Raw genomic sequence first — 17,214 nt, forward strand, 5'->3', positions numbered from 1 at the left:
CCTCAGCCCAGGCGGGTCGGGGCGCCCCACAGCCGGTGGGTGGTGCCGGTGCCCGCTCCAGCTTGCCCCAGCCCCAGCCGCTTCCCGTTGGTGCCCGTGCCCCCAGCGGGCTCCTCATGGGGCCGTGCTCACATAATTACAGAATGGGTTGGAAGGGACCTTAAAGTCCACCCAGTTCCACCCCCCCTGCCATGGGCTGGGACACCTCCTGCCAGACCGGGCTGCCCAAAGCCCCATCCAGCCTGGCCTTGAGCACCTCCAGGGATGGGGCACCCACATCTCCTCTGGGCAGCCTGTGCCAGGGCCTCACCACTCTCTGACTGAATAATTTCCTCCTTATATCTAATCTAAATCTGCCAGCTTTTAGTTTAAAACAGTTCTCCCTTGTCTAATTATCCAGTTGAGCGAAGAGTCTCTCTCCATCTTTTTTATAAGTCCCCTTTAAGTACTGGAAAGCTGTTAGTGCCTGGTGGGCTCCTCACAGGCTCACTTCTTGAATTCAGTGGGGGCTTCCTGCCAGCTACTTGTCCCCTCCCTCTAGCTGTTGGTCCCTTCCCCTTGGTGACCCCAAGTCCACTGTGTTTGCTGGCATGGGGCAGTTGTTTCTGGCCATATCTCATCTCAGCCGACTGCCTTCTAGTAAATCCCCCAATCACTCTGCCACTTCTAAATCTTCCGGTATGTCAACAGTCTGCTTTTTCTGATTCCTCTTAGTCTAGCTGTCAAATTTCAATCCCAAAACCTCATTTTCCTCCTCTTTTTTTTCTCTGCCACCTCACCTCATTCGTTCCCATCCTTCCCAATAGCAAGTGGTCCTAGTCATTTCTGATGCCTGACAAACCCTTATCCATCCTCCCTGCATGGTCAGGCAGTGCTCCTGGCTCTAAATGAGCAATTTTCATCGAGCATGGGAAGTGTTTATTGCATTTGAAACCCAAGCTGGGCTTTGCTGTTCTCATTTACCAAAGTCTTCATTGGCTGTGTCAGTAACCACAAGTGTAGGGGCCAAGGAGAAGATCCTAAAGCCTTTACCTGGCATGACCTAGGTTAAAATAGATACTGTGTACTTGGTGGCTTCTGGGTCTTTTCAACATTTATTGCATTATTTTGGGTGTCCTGATTTGATTTCATTTCAGAATGCATTTCAAGTTTTGCTTGTGTGTGTAAATCAGCAGCGGTGCCTGAAACTTTTGTTCCTAGCAAGAAAGTTACTATAAAAAGTTTTGCCATTGCTGTTACAGCTTGCTGCAAAAACTCTCTTGTGATTAAAAATGCTTCGTTTGCTCTTGTGTATGCAAGAATCCCTCATTTCCTTCTCTAAATTCCTGTCTAATTAAAAAAACAGTACATCATGGTTAAATAAAACTGTACCCTGGATAACCCTGATTTCCATATGCAGATTTATCTGCACTGACAGCCCCCTCTCCCTCTCTTAGTCTTTCTATTTCCTCTCTCTCCCTCTCCTTCTCTCTCTCTCCCTCATTCTCTTTCTCTCTCTTTCTCTCCTTCTCTCTCTGTCTTTTTGTCTCTCCTTATGTCTATTGCATTGTGCCTGAATAATTTTCAGGGATTTTTTTTTTCCCTCTTGCACGCACATGCTAAAAGAACTAGACAAAGATGCAAGGTGTTTGCTGCAGTCCCTGTCTCTAGGAAAAAATAAAACAACAAGAAAGCTCATGATTGCAATGACACCTTTTCTTTTCTTTCTTTCCTTTTTTTTTTTTTTTTTTTTTTTTTTTTCTTTTCCACTCATGCTCGGTGATTAAACTTCCCCAGGATGAAAAAGGAGCTGGAATTGAAATAGGGCTGAGGAAAAGACCATTGCAGCAGCTGCAGTCAGTGGTGTCTACTGCCAGATGTGCTAAGGTTCCTGGGCTCCTTGACACTAAAAGGCAGCATAAAAATATTTGGAGACAAAAGCTGCATCCTCAGTGATGATTCTCTTTATTTAACATGGCAGCAGGCACCGTGTGGGAGAAAATCAACATGCTGGATGTTGAATTGGACTTTCCTCCTTTCTAGGATGAAAGGATGTTATCTATCCCGTGCCAAGAGGGAGCTGAGGTAAGAGAGCTGATCCAGCTCCTGCTTTTTCATCATATATTTTAAGCATCTTTTTTGAAACAATGTATATATAGATGTTTATATATTGGTATGTTTGTATATTTGTGTATTCGGTTTTAAGTCAGTAAGTGGTACAGGGTTGTTTTTTTTTTTTCCTGTCTTCACATCAGCCCAGAGAAAGTTAATTTACAATATATATTCAGAGCTTGTTCTGAAGGGTCATTTTGTAGGTTTTTTTTGAATACGTTTTTGTTTCCAAAGAAGACCTCAGCAGTGACATCATGGTCGACTGCTGATATTAAAACCGATTTGCAAAGTCTTAAAGAAAAGGCACTAACTTTGCAACATGAAATTATGCTTAAAGATTCTTAATGCTCTATTTTTTCATTGCGTTCTCAATATTGGAAGTCTTATTAAAGTGATAGTGAGATTTTTTTATTATTATTTTTATTATTTCTAGCACAGAAGCAATGAATGCTGCATAATTAAGTACAGTATTTAATTTGGCTGTTGTGAAGCAAAAGAATAAGGTAATAATTTTTATTGTACTAATCAGACTCAAGATGTTCTCTGTGTTAATTGGGTTAAAAAAATTGCAGTACTTATTAGAAATTCTAATTTCACAATGCAGCACTGACAATAAGCTCAGCCAGTGAATTATTCACATCTTTAATTTGCTCTCTTAATGACAGTGTTCTGTAATCAGAGTGCAGAGACTGCTTCCTATGCATTATGTATGATGTTCAGGACTTAAATGCAGGACATTATGAAGCCTCTCAGTGGCTCAGTAATTAGTTTTCCACAAGACAGGGCTTAGATATTCACAGATAAAAGTCTACAGTTGAGATAATGTTAAGGTGGTGACTCATGCTAACAAAAGCAGGGAAGTTCAAATTTAATGCTGAAACTACTCTCCATTCTCACTCATTGTGCTTAGGTGCAGGGGGAGGGGAAGAAAGTCTCCAAAACCAGCCCGGGATGGTGAGTACAGGGCAGGCAGCCCAAGGGGGCAGGCTGGGGTTCATTTCACTGGATATCCCTCTTTTTGGCAACTTTTTTTAATTTGGAGCATGGAGGTGGAGTTGTGCTTTGTGGCTTTTTTTTTTTTTTTTAAAGGTTGAGCAAAGAGCAATAATGTACACATCATTAGAGACAGAATGTCTACAGCAGAGACTCCCTGTATTTTAAAATTTTCAGTTTTATCTGAAGCAGAAACATTTGTAACCTCTGTCAAATGGCAGTGCTTTGAAGAGGAGCTACTTTGTTGAGTGCAGAAACTTTGAGAACACCTGATGCTCACTGTATTGCTGTTGTGCCATTCTTGGTTGTCATGGTCTGTACTATATATGCATTTTACAAAACGTGTTATTTTTCTAACAGTTCAGTTCTCACCATCCAAAACATGATTTAAAATGCAAGTTTGTTCTTTTTTTTTTTTTTTTTTTTCCTTCCTTGTATCATTCGCATGGTGTTAAATCAGATGATTGAAATGTAAGAAATTTGCACAGTTTTGCAATTTCCCTACTTATATATGCTGCTTACTGTAGAATGAAACAACTCAGAAATGTTGAAATGAAGTTGGAGAGTGTTACTTTTTCATACTTAGTGGCTTGTCAGACTGGCAGCCTTACATTTATCCTGAGCTCTCACAATAGAACAACCATAAATTTTATTGGAAATAAAGTAGGCTGACTAGAGGTAATTTAATTATTTTGTGTACTGCTCTGAAGTAAACATATTCTCATGCAGTGTTTACAGGATTATTATTCTAGTGATTAAAGATGATCTACCATTAAAATTTTTAGACTTAAAAACAAAAACAAAAACATACAGTGGAATGAAACCAAACAACAAAACCACCCCCCCCCAAAAAAAAAAAAAAAAGATCCCACTCAATGCTCAATGGTAAGATACAGATACAGGGTTAAGAATTTTGGGTACATCTAGAATTTTGAGGGAAAACAATTTGAAGCTAATTTATTTTGAAAATTTCCTTCAAAGACTACATCTGGAATTCCATGTTATTAGCAGCTGTTGCTAATATTGGCTAGCTCTAAGGCCATGGAACCAGTTAATAAGTCACAGCTTTTGGCAAGCAAAGTGCTGTATGGTGTTAGATGTTAGATTAGATGTTATGTTTATGCATAGTCCAGTCCTGGAAGTAATTATTGTTGAATTGTTGAATAAAGAAGTTGCAGACTAGATCAATGTAGCTAGGTGATCCATAACTAAATTATTGCATCAGAATCCAAGTGATCGTCTTCATGAAGAAGTTGACTGAGTCATTTGCAGAATATGACTTTCATTCCAAGTCAAGGTCCCACATCTAATTACACTGATGTGTGGTATTGGTATCATACAGCTGAAAAGGACTCCAAACGTGTGTCATGCCCACCCCCTGACTCTTCCTTCAAAGCCAGAATCAATAAAATTTATCTTTCTTAATGGATGCTTGCTGACTTTCTCCTTAAAGATTTTTTATGGTTAGTTACCTAAACAATCTGTTTCAGTGTTTCACTTGCCTTACCATTAGAAAGTTTTTCCTGATTTCTGATATGAAACTTTACTTGCTAAAAGTTACTTGCACCTGCTACTTTTTGCACTGTTTTTACAGGGAATTTATTTTACTCTTTGCAGCAGACTTATGCATATTTGAGATCCTTAATCATATTCTCATTGTTTTATTCTCTTAATAAATCCCAAATTGTTCTTTTCTTCCTTATTGAAAGAAAAGGTTAGTTTTCTCTTTTATGTCAGATCACTATTTCTTGTTGCTCTCATCTGAAATGCACTTCTCCAGATTCAGGCATGATATTACAACTGAAATTCTACATTTTCATTTAAATAAAGGTAATATTCTATTTTTATTTTTAAGGAAGGCTTAACAATATGACTTTCATGTTACAGGTGTAATGATATTTGTTAATCCAAGATACAATCTAGAACAATATGAAAAGATTTGTTTGAACAAGTTTTTAGTTCACAGTTTTATGCTCCAATGAGTATCCTTTAGGGATAAATTATCCAATAGCCTTAACTCTCATGGTGAGTACCTGGCTTTGACCCGATTAATCATGTCCAGATGTGGGCCATCATACTTAAAGCGTAAAGTCCTCAGTGGATTGTTTCAGAGTGCAGAAGCATTACTGAAGTGTCAACATTTTAGACTGTGCCCTGTGCCCTGCTGTAAAACATCTTGGTAGGTTAGTTAAAATCTGAATTTTTCCACATATTCCCAGTTGGATTGGACAATCCCAGTTTGAAACAATAAGAGTATCAGGTGAGAAAACTACTTATGGAAGTAGCAAGGACATTCATGACAAATAGGAATTAAGGTAGTGCAGCAAAAATGAGTGGTATGCTTTAGATTAAAAAAAAAAAAAAAAAAAAAAAAAAGGCTAGAAAGTTAGCACATTCCAACTAGCCTAACAAACTCATTTTACATCTGAGTTGTGTATGTATGAAAGAGCAAACCGTGGTTTATCCAGGCTGTTATGGTAAAATGAAGGTCAATTCATCTTTAAACCTGAGTAAGGAAGGGCCCACTATCATTCCTAGGTCAGAGGAAGACAGTTCATGCATGCTTGAGTTTCTGTGGAATGGCAGGAGAACATCACTTCTGAAGCCACAATGGAAGAGACATGGCTGAAAAATTAGAGATGACTTGTGATATTTACAGGGGATCAGCGCTAATGTATACCGATCACGAAGACATAGTGGCTATCAAAGAAAAGTTTAAGGGCTTTTATGTGAATGCACAGGTATCTAATTCATATGTTTAGAATGTTACACTTTTACTGTCCTCTTACTTCCAGTGCTTAGGAATATTGCAAGTTTTTTTGGAGTGATCTGATTCATATTTCTGTACTTGTTGTAATATCAAAAAGCCAAGAAACTATTTATAATGCAGTGCAATTCTTAGTAATATATGTAATAAAAAGTTGAGGAAAATCAACACACAATATACTTACAGGAGTGCTATTTTCTGCTTTTATATTGCTCCAGAATCAAGCACCATTACAAATATTAGGTTCTGAAGTGGTATGATGATTTAAGTATTTCCAAATGTCTTCTCCTAATCTAGCCTAATAATGCAGTCCTTTCACATGCATAATTTCCATGAAAATCAGTGGGAATAATACACTGTAAAAGGAATAATGGATACATATGTCAGAGTGTCTTCCTTTTGAGTCATCATCTTAACTTGGGTGGCAAAGAATAAGGCTAAGCTAAAGAAACAAATATTCAGGGTGGATACAAAGAGAGTTATTGATAATATTTTGAATTCCAAATTTATTTGTTTCTCCTTTGAAAGGTATAAGTAAATAGAATGACAGTAATCAGAATATCTGATAGACATCTCAAAGGCATTTATGTTTACCAGTGTTTTCCAGGAAATATTGCACAAGTGGATCATATGCATTCCATTCTGCAAAATTCCATATAATTTACACAATATGAAGAATACCAACCTATGTATAGGTTTTATAAAGTACAATAGTGATAAATATTCATACTATAATCTCAGTTTGGGCTTTTTTTGCAAAGTTAAACTAGAAATAGCATAAATGTGCTGTATGAATTAACATATTCAATCTTCTATAAAATGTAAATCCATAAAATATTACAGTTCTTATCTACATTCATAGTAGGCCAGAAAAAAATAGTAAGGATACTTAATACTGCACAAAAACATCTTGCTGCTTCAAAACAGCTTCTCTTCTGTCTTGTCATCTGCTCATATTTTCTGTACTCTCCATGTACAGTGTTCTCTTTTAGTGTTCTCTGCAACTTGCTCTCATGCTAGGAATTATTTCATATTCCTCATTAAAAAAGATTGATCCAGCTTCCATTGTTCACTTGCTAAATTTTCAACCATTCTTCTCAAACTTTTCCCCATGCTTTGTTTGAAGCTCAGGAGGCTTTTACTATTCCCAAAGCATCCCTCCTTAAAACTCTCTTTTGTTATGTTGTTGCGAGTTGGCAACAGTTAGGCTGCTGATGCCCTTGAAATCTCTTCTTGTCAGACTTTCTTTTTTCATTATTTTCACATAGTATCCCATTTCTTGTATCTCTGTGTTCAGATTGTAAGGTCTCTAGTGAAAACGTGTTTTTTTCCTGTGCTTGTAGAGAAAATCAAAAGGAATCTTAGGTTCTGTCTTAATACAACAAATAATCGCAACAGTAGTAATACAAATAATGCACACTGCATGGTTATTTAAACTGCTAGTCTTGATTCCTAGTAATGCAGACAGACTTTTGAACTTCTAGCAACTTATTTGCAATTAAATTCCATCTGGATCCTGGGAAATTGTCAGGTTGGTGCAGTAGGAAACTAAGGAAGAAAGAGGCTGAATACACGCAAAGCAAAACTTATCCTCAAAATATTTCAGAGAATTCAGTGCTCTTTGTTTATTATCTGTGCTTCTACTATGTAATACTCCTTCATCAAAAGGATACTAGGCCCAATAACATTTATGCTGGAAGCTTTTCGTCTCTTGTGTACATTAATTGGTTCCTACAAGACATACTCTGTAGGTAAGTCTGAAAGATTGTATCAGTCCAAATGCAGACTGAGGGTTGGTATTTATTATTATTATTATTATTAGTTTGTTTATTTATTTATTTTTCCAGGGGAAACAGCTTTGGCTGAGAGGGGCTGTGGTGGAGCAAAAATTCTCTGTAAAAAGGAGAGATCATAAAGTAGGGTGGGAGCATCATGGTGCAAAGAGGGGTCAGGATGTTGAAAGGCAATGCAGCCTTCTGGTGAGCTGGCTGGCAGAGGGGTCCATGATATGGACAGATATGGAAATATCACTGAAATAATGAGGACTCTTAGAACCATGAGCTCTCGAAGATAAATGTGTGCAGGCTTTAGAATCAAGGTCGGGCTGGGAGAGGACTGTCGGGACCAGGCAACATCGACAAGGAGGAGTCTGTTCAAAGAGTGTGGTAGAGAAGATGATCCACAGTTGTGGAGGAATCAGTGCTTTAGAGATGTAGAACATATGTTCTAGATGTTGGAGGATGCATTTCTAGCCATCTGCATCTTGGTGTACTGTATGTTTGTTGATACGTCTCTGTGGACAATATGAATTTTAATGCAGGTTCTCTCTCTTAGTTTTTAGTTTAGTTAGTCATTAGAGCATGCTAGTGGCATCTTATGCTCATTTCATATGATTTGAAGCCTCCAGAAGGCTTCTATATACTCTAGGGAACTTGTACAAGACTTGAGCAAATGTCTAAAAACAGGTTGGTATGAAGAAGTGTGGAAATTAACAAATGTTTCCAACTGTCAGTGAAATGAAGTTCTGTTGAGCATCTGTCTAGTGAGATTTCCTGAAAAGAGGTAGAGAAAGAGCTGATTTTTAAAATGGAACAGGAACAATCTGTTGAAGAGGTCATTTAGTATGTGGCCTGACCAAACATCTTTTACACAAAACATCTTTTTATAGCAGTATCGTATATCTACATTTGAAAGGGAAATTTGTAAAAATACTCATTCTTACAATGAGTTCTGTATTGAGGTCATCAGATTTCAATTGAATTCCTTAGTTTTATTTTATTTGTCATTTCTTTTAGATCATCACTGCCCATTTCATCTTTTGGGCAACGTTATTATGATTTCCCATTGCTCTATTTTTTAGAACTTGGTAACAATACAATCATATAGTGCCAAAGCTTTGCTTCATCCCTTCATCCATTTGTATTTCATCAGCCATCATATTTATATCAGCATGTGGGATGACATTATACAAACTGTGTCATAGAACTACTTTTTAGCCAACTATACTAAGAACGTGCTTATAAAATTATTTCCTACTGTCTTTTGTTTGTTTGTTTGTTTCCCAGAGAAAAGCGAATGGTAGAGAAAGGAAGTCCTTTTTATCTAAAGGGATTCTGAAGCCTAATAGGAACCAACGAAAATAAATGTTTTAAAAAATGTGAATGAAAATCAATATGGGTTTTTGGAAGATAAGCCATTAGCCAGTACATTATTAAAACAACTATATATAGATATCACTTTTCATTAGTTGCTCTCAAAGCCTTTGCCAAAGTAAATGAGCTTAACCTTCATTTTGCAGATGCCCTGGCTACCTAAACTTTAAAACAGGGTTGTAAAATGATGTAATCTTTGTTTTGACAGCAAGCATTTAAATAAATTTGGCTGGAAAAGACATTCTGGCTGAAGAGTTGGTAATAGCAAACTTGAACATGACTGTACAAAGGAATTATTCTGAAGTTATCTATCATGGATTAAAAAGGAAAAGTTTTCTTCCTGATAAGTGGTATCTAGCCTTCAAAGAGGTAGATCTATATGGTAACTGAAAACAGTGCTACTGTTATAATCCCACCTCTAGATGTTCATGCTATAGTCTGGATATGATTATGCGTTTCACTATCATTCTTGCAGAGAAAAGTTTTCTGAGATTGGAGGTCATGATGGTGTCTGATGACAAGATCTGAAACCTCCAGAGGCAAATTTCTTCCTGGGAAGAAAGCAGAGGAAGCTTGTCCATCTGCCACTGGAGTAATTTTCCACTTCAGAAGGTGCCTTATGTTTCATTCTGTCTACAGTATGTTTAGTAAACACACACACACACACAAGCTGCAAGGAATTATAATTTTCTTGGAGATTTCTCAGGATTCCTGATGAGAGTTTTGCATTGTAGTTTACCAGGTGCACTTATATGACTTAGAAGTGCATTAAACATTAAGCTGTCCTTATTGTCAGTATGACATGTGAAGTTTAAGTTTGGAACAATGGAATTAGAGAGTAGTGAGAATAAATTGACAGCTGTCTCACTTCAAGCTTAATCTGTAGAAATGAAAATACATCATCATGAAAACTGTACTGGAAAATGTGTTCCACGTTAACTAGTGGGCATGAGTAATGAATCATATATAATTGCATGTTGTGTATTCTAATAGACTTAATAGGATATACCAAAATACAGAAACTGCTATTTCTGAAAAAAAAATGAACATGATACGTATGTATTTTATAACAGTTTAGATCTAATAATTTAAAGTAAATTGATAAAAGCTGTAAAATTGTGCTAAAATTGTATTTTAATTACCAGTCAACCTTACCAGTAAAACAACACACCAAAGGTATTTTCATTTATCCTCTGCTCAGGCCAATGTGGTTATCAATAAATGGCTATATTTAGTAGACTAAATACTAAAAAAATAACCTCTCTCAGTTCAACAAAGAGTGCAAATACAAGCTGATGTTCCATGAGGCTGTGGCAGCCCCATTACAGATGTAATGAGGAATGGGCCTCTCTTCTCTCTGTTCCTTTTAGGAGAAACAAACAAACAAACAAACACATTTTCAAAGGTCCATTGAATGAATGGTATTTGTGTTTCACCAAGGGACTAACTGTAAACAGCCCTCACAACTCTGATCATATATAGAGATCACCTTTACACTTTGAAACAAAAAACTCTTCTGTTGTTCTTGTGTTACATGAGCAAATATGGTTGTAAAAAACAAATAAACAAACAAGCAAACAAAAACAAACCTGAAGATCTGATCATTTAAATAATTGACAAAAATTAATAGTTTTTTTTTCCAGTGTGCTGGACAGCTGCTCATTGGAGCAGCTGTTTGGATAAATTTGAGATTTGAAAGTAGATTCTCCCTACAATACCAGAAGGAAAAGAGCTCCTTTTTGTTCTAAGCATAATGGATGCCAGTGACAGTATTGTTGATTGAAGTGATGCAAATTGATTAGACTTCACCTGGAGGAGGTGTTAACCTATGTAAATTGAATCCTTTTTTTTTCTTTCTTTTTTTTTTTTTTTAATGGAAGGTATGATACCACAAAACATACAGAAATAACCAAAAAAAAAAAAGCAAGCAGAAAACTTCTCAAGAGACTTGGTAAAGAGAGTAAGTGTTATTGCTAAACTGCCATTCAGCCTCTATGGTATTTACCAATGGAGAACACCTCCACATTGATCAGTAAATGGATGGATTACAAAAATTGAACTCCTAAGAAGAACAGAATGTCTTGCAGAACTTGTAGTGAAGATAAAACAAACAAACAAACAAAAGAGCTCTTTTTTTTTTTTTTTTTTTAATTCTATCTTCAAGTTCTGAATACGCATTTTGAGATACTTCACAGTGAAGTAGTTTTCTGAACTTTTATTCTCTGGAAATTGTTTCTTATTTCTAACGTTTTAGAAATCATATTTCCGATTCCTCTTGAATATTTTGATCTTGATTTTTGGTATTTACTTTAGTCATACATTCACAAGAAGGGAGGGCACATTTTTCAATAAATATTGCCAGTCATCTTTACTAATTGAATCTCTTGTAAATTAGCATGGTGATATAGCCTTTCTGAAATCAATACCATATCATAATACTTCTTAAAGCCATTAATAGCACTGAAATCAGCTAGATGTACCAGATGATCGTGGACACACAAAAGCCACCTATCCATTATGAATAAACAGTATGATAACACACAAGATTTTTTCTGACCCTAAAATGAGGGTTAATTAAGCTGATTATGTCATATTTGAAGTGCAATGACACTAGCTAGGGTCTCAAAAATAATGCCACTGAATTAACATATTATTATCTCCAAGCCAATACATCATACATGTTAACACACCAGTTAAATTGGTCACAGCTGTGCGCTGACATAGCAGTGCTCACTACTTCTGGTTCAGGAAGTATCTTGATGCAATCAAGATTGTGGGATATCTTGTGCGTACTCTGCTGCAGACATAACAGCAGTCCCTCATCATACTTTTTTGGATAGTAGACTTTGCAAACTCACATTTCAAAAGATGCTTCTCAAAATATTAGTTGATAAGGCAATGTAGTCTTCTAATTCAGTAGTTTCAACAGTGTTTATGAACTTGTTTTTATTGCAGCTCAGATGTAAAGGTCGTTAATAAAGTAAACTTGTCTTGCAAGACTTAGTATGATGTACCAGTTGGTAAGAGATTCTTCCAGTTAAATTCTACTTCAAGTGGCAGTAATAACAGAAGCAGTATGATCCATCTCTTCTTAACAGCAGTGCTCTTCAGCTGCTGCTTTCAACCTATGCTCAGGATTGTGTAATGCCTTCCAGAGAGATCTGGTAAATGGAGATAGTGTAAATGGAGATAAATGTAAAACATACTTTATGTCTTAAAACACACGATCAACATCTTAACAGGATGTTGTACATGAACATGTTTTGGTGCATCTGCTCGTCTGTTCCTCCCCTTAGATAGTACAGAGAGGTCAGTTATGTAAGGAGAGGTGTAGAACTGCTTCCTTTCTAGACCCTATATGAGTCACCAGCAGTGTAAACCTCTGATGACAAATATTATGAAGATAACATAAACTCCAGGAGATGAACACAATTTTAGGCTTACACAACACAGAATACCAACTGCTGCTAGAACATGCAAGGGAAAGAATTATTTTATGCTTATTTTATTTTTGTTATTTTCCCTTTGGTATTCTTTCCTGACTGCTGTCAGAGATGGTGTCACTGGCAGGATGTTGAACTTATTGGACTTCTGATCTGATCCCATTCAAATGCTCTAAAGGCAACTGTCTGTGTTATACCAATCAGCTGATCCGAAGGATAGATAACTAACTTCCAAATACAAAGAATGACAGCGTGGCATAGTAACAAAATGCACATTTCCTTATACATCGTACTGTAGATATCTGCAGCACATTTTGGCAGAATGCTAGCAAGAGTAGAAAATAGTTAAAATACTTACCATCTTTTGGACATCTTTTATGTGCATGATGTTTGATCATCAAGAACACTGAGAACTAGATGGTTTGTCATGGTGAATAAAACTTGTGGAAGTTTGCTGCCTAAATCCCAGAATATAACCCAGGGAATCAGTGCTCTCATAGCTGCCTAAATGTGCATGTGCCTTATATTCAGGACATAGATATTACAATGATCCTAAATTCCATAAACACTTAAATTTAGTATGACCGTTTTCTTCTCTTTAATAGCTGGAGATAAAAAAAAAAAAAAAAGTGGTACTACAACAAAGCCTTCCTCCCTTCCTCTTTGGAAGTGTCTGAAATGTTTTGGGAGAGGTACTTAGGATACTGCCAGTGCAGATGGGCAGTACTAAGGTCTACATAAGTTTCCAAGTGTGGCCATATCTCAGTTTTCCTGTAGCTGTTTTTAGTGATCAGGTTGTAGCTTGAGGGGAATGACTGGAGAAGGGGGCGGGTGGGTGCTGGGCCTGTTTGTGCTGAGCCACGAATGCCAAATCTTTAGGGCAGGGCAGGATCAGAGAGAGGGGCTGATTGCACTTCAGAGGGAAGAACTGGTGTACTGGTCTATTTGTATACCTTGAATAAGAGATTTTTGGTTTAAGAAATGGTTCTGTAAGGCTAAAAGCACCCTGATATCATATGGGTTTATATTTGTGAATTGTAGTTTTAACTGAATAATAGTCAGACTGCAGTATAAACTCACTATTTATTAAACAAGAGAGAATCACTTTGAAAGACAGGCACTGCTAAGTAAAGGCTGTGTTCACTTCATCGTCTTTTAACTAGTAGACATGTTCCCAGCTGCCTGTTTTTACAAAGTCTGTAGGAATGTCATATCTGTGAGACCTTTTCCTGTGCATTGAACTCAGATTGAATTGGTTACTGGGAGTGATCAAGAGGAGTTGAGCAATGCAGAGACACCTGTAGTGTTACAGGACTGATTTTTTTTGGAAACCATGTGAAAAGGAACAGTAGTCTTTGGTCCAAGGAGCTTTCTGTTCTCTAGGAGTCTACAAAATGCTGTTAAGCCTGGTGTCTTAGTGAAGACATGGTGTTTCTTCCATTTAAACTCATTTAAATATACTCATTATTTCTTATTCATAGAAATCTGATCCATATCCTGAAGAATCAGGTCAGGTGCCAGGCTTCTAGGAGTAACAGCTTCCAATGGAAAGCTATTACAGATTATTCTCTCTTCTCTTACCCTAAAAAACTCCACTGCGTACTCTGCATTATTTCCTCATTCTTCTCCATTCTTCTTTTCTCTATTCTTGTATGGACTATAGTATTTACTGTTTTACCCTTTTCTCAAACAATTGTTTTATGATGGATTATTAACACTTCCCTTGTTTCAAATAATTCACCCCTTTCCCTCACTACTTGATCATCCATGGCAAAAACTTCAGAAATTATTGCTAATTAGACATTTTGTGTGCTTTTTAAAAGCATCACTTTTAGTTCTTAATGCTTTAGAAATCTTTAGAATTTTGGTCAAAATGATGTCATTTCATGTTACCTCTGTGTAATCAATTTTCTCAGTCTAGGAAAATAAAACAAATATGTCTAGCAACACAAAGAGATAAATAGTAAAAAGTTGACAGTTGGTAATGGTATTTTGCTAGAATCATCTTTGATAACAACTCCTTTGATACCTGTAATATGTGCCCATGAATAGCCACTGAACTAACACAACACATCTGCTGCTTTGGCTGAATTTAAATATTCTGATCTGATAACCTTGTAGAGAAATTTGCCAGTCACCTAAAAGTAAAATTCACATACCTGTCCTGAGCCATGAAAGAAAAACAGACTCCACGCAACCAGAAATGCATGTCAGTAGATCCAAATGTAGGAACAGATTTTAAGTGTTGACTGTTTTTGTATTGCTATGTTTTATGTAGAAGTTGATGGTTCAGAGGTAAAGAATACTCAAATTATACAGGTTAATGTGCAGCTATTGCCTACAGTGTAGCTCTAGAAAAACAAGCAGAATTGTTTGTTTAAAAATAGATTTACTGATAATTGCACAGACAGCATGTGTAGATGTTATAAGTAAGTAATAAAAATTTACATGCAAGACCTATTCATATTCCAGATTCTTCACATTTTCTAGAATTCTTCACTTAAGGAATGCTTAAGCAAGTGTTTCTTTTATAGTATTACAGGCAACAAGTCATTTTTAGAAAGTATTTTGTATAAGATATGTTGAAATTCATTTTCCAAGAAAAAAAAAATTGCACTCTTACATAACAATGAATTTTCTGTGATAATTCTTGCAATATATTTTCTTCTGATTGTTGTCAGTTGTGTTTGAGTGAAGCTTTTACCCTAATTTAGTTTATTCTGTAAATAAAAGACTGTCATATTTCTAGAGAACAAGGTAATCCAAGTTCAAGCTCTTTGACAATGTGCCTTTGAAAAGCAATGCTTTTCTGGTCTCCTCTCTCGGTAAAGGGATTAATTAATAAGTGTTTTCTTCTCTGGAAATCATTGAATGGACTTAAACATTTTTACTGCTTTATTAAAATAAGTGCAATTTAGATTTTATTGGAGAGTTTGTTGGACTTAATGAATTGTAAACATTCTATTCTTTTTCATCTTATGCTGTCTAAATTTCCAGTTATTTATTAGAAATGATTTTGACCTTATGACTTTAAGAAGTAAGGTTGTATAATTGCTACAATTACTTTTTTTTTTTTTTTTTTTTTCCCTAGCTTTTCCAGCCTGGCTTCTTACTGCAGTCTTTTGGATCAGTATATTGAAATGATGATAACCATAGTCTGTGTTGGGATTTTACTTGGTTCAGATCTTTCAACACTGAGAAACAAATGACTACTTTGTTCTGTCAAAGTCCGTTTTTTGAATCAGAAGGGAAAGTGAAAACATTTCTTTTGCAAACTTTGTTCTAATTGGAAATACTTAAATACAGGTTGATTTTTCATTCTTGAATATCATTACCCTGATATGTGATGTAATTCTATATGAGGTTAGAATATTTTCCTAAATCCAGACAATGAAACCTTCTACAGAAAAGTAAATAGGTCTGATGGCTTGTTAAAATCTCAATTGCTTAATACTGTAACAGCTGGTGCAGACTTGAGACCTCATGTAGGATTTCCTGCAGCTGCTGCTTGAAGAGACTTTGCTATTTTTCCGGGAAACTTGCATAAGAACTTTAGGACCTTTGAGACCAAAGTTGCTGGATTTGATACAGAGCTGGAGGAAAGTCAGTATGGGAGCATGAAGAAGAAATTGTTTGAAGTGCAGCGTTAAAGTTGCTTGTTGTAGCAATTTTGGGGACTGACCCAGACTTACTGTAATGTTCTTGGAAAATAAACAAAGCAAGACCTTATTGTTTACAAATGTGTGTGCATTCAAGAATATATCCTAAGTATATTTGTAGGTCTGTGTATGTCTGTATGTGTCTGTGCATAGTTGGTTACACTTTTGTTTTCTAGAGGGCTTTGACACTATTCAGTTTATTCCTCTGCTTGATTTGTTTGGATGAATAATAATAACTTCATTCCACAAGTAAGGGAAATGTAGAAGCTTTTTATATACTTCGTGTTTTTATGGGCTTTTTGTGTGTGCTTGTCTGTTTATTCCTTTTCCTAACCATAGGAAAAGTTGTGTTGTAATAAGCTTACATTTTTTCTTTTTGATTAGATTGTTTTAAATGTTTTTACAAGATGTTCAGGCTAAGATCTTGTGAACCAAGATGATCATATGTTGCTGTTTATTCTCAAGCTCTCAGCTTTTAGGAAAAATGAGATATAGGAGAAATGAGATACGAAAGATTCTCAGGTAAATTGCGTGCTCTGTATGTCTGTTGTCTGATCATGAATTAGAAATATGGTATTCTGTGCAAACACGAAGAAGTAAAACTGATAAGCATATCCATGACGGGAAGATGGGTAGTCCCCAAGACAATTACTGTATGAAATCTGAGTCTTGCACATTTTCTATGAATGACATTTGTGGCTATTTTGGGTCTTTCTTCTTTTCAGATCAGAAGTTCTAAGGGGCTGAGAAATCTGTCATATCTAATATGCCATTTTCCTAATATTAAATGTTTTGTCAAAATTCACAGCAAGCTTAGGAATTTGACTGTTTTTTTCCTTATCCATTAGGTGTCTCTCTTTAAAATATTATTAGGAGTTTTGGGTAGTCTTTTGTTTTAGCATTTGCAACATATTTTTACCTTTTTTGTTTTCACCTACTTACAGACTTTACATATACAACAGCTTTGTTTCTCATTGGGTTGCTGTTGGTGGTGTTGTTTTTCACTAGGAAAAACACATTCTATACATGTTCATGCCTTGTCTTTTGTCTTTCTATATATTTTCTCTTCAGATCTGTTAAAATAGTGTCTTTGAGTTTCAGGTTTGATG

At 36.1% G+C, this 17,214-nt stretch overlaps 1 long non-coding RNA gene across 1 annotated transcript in view; it reads left to right on the forward strand.

The window, feature by feature from the left end:
• The first annotated feature begins 661 nt into the window (after positions 1–661).
• The window catches only part of LOC311434942, a 153,094-nt gene continuing 136,541 nt past the window's right edge, over positions 662–17,214 (forward strand). The window contains exons 1-3 of the long non-coding RNA XR_014691848.1: positions 662–678; positions 1,777–1,866; positions 1,961–2,064. This is a non-coding gene — a long non-coding RNA (uncharacterized lncRNA). The remainder of the gene's footprint in view (positions 679–1,776; positions 1,867–1,960; positions 2,065–17,214) is intronic.

Source organism: Aythya ferina, assembly GCF_964211825.1.
Source record: "Aythya ferina genome assembly, chromosome: 3".
NCBI lineage: Eukaryota > Metazoa > Chordata > Aves > Anseriformes > Anatidae > Aythya > Aythya ferina.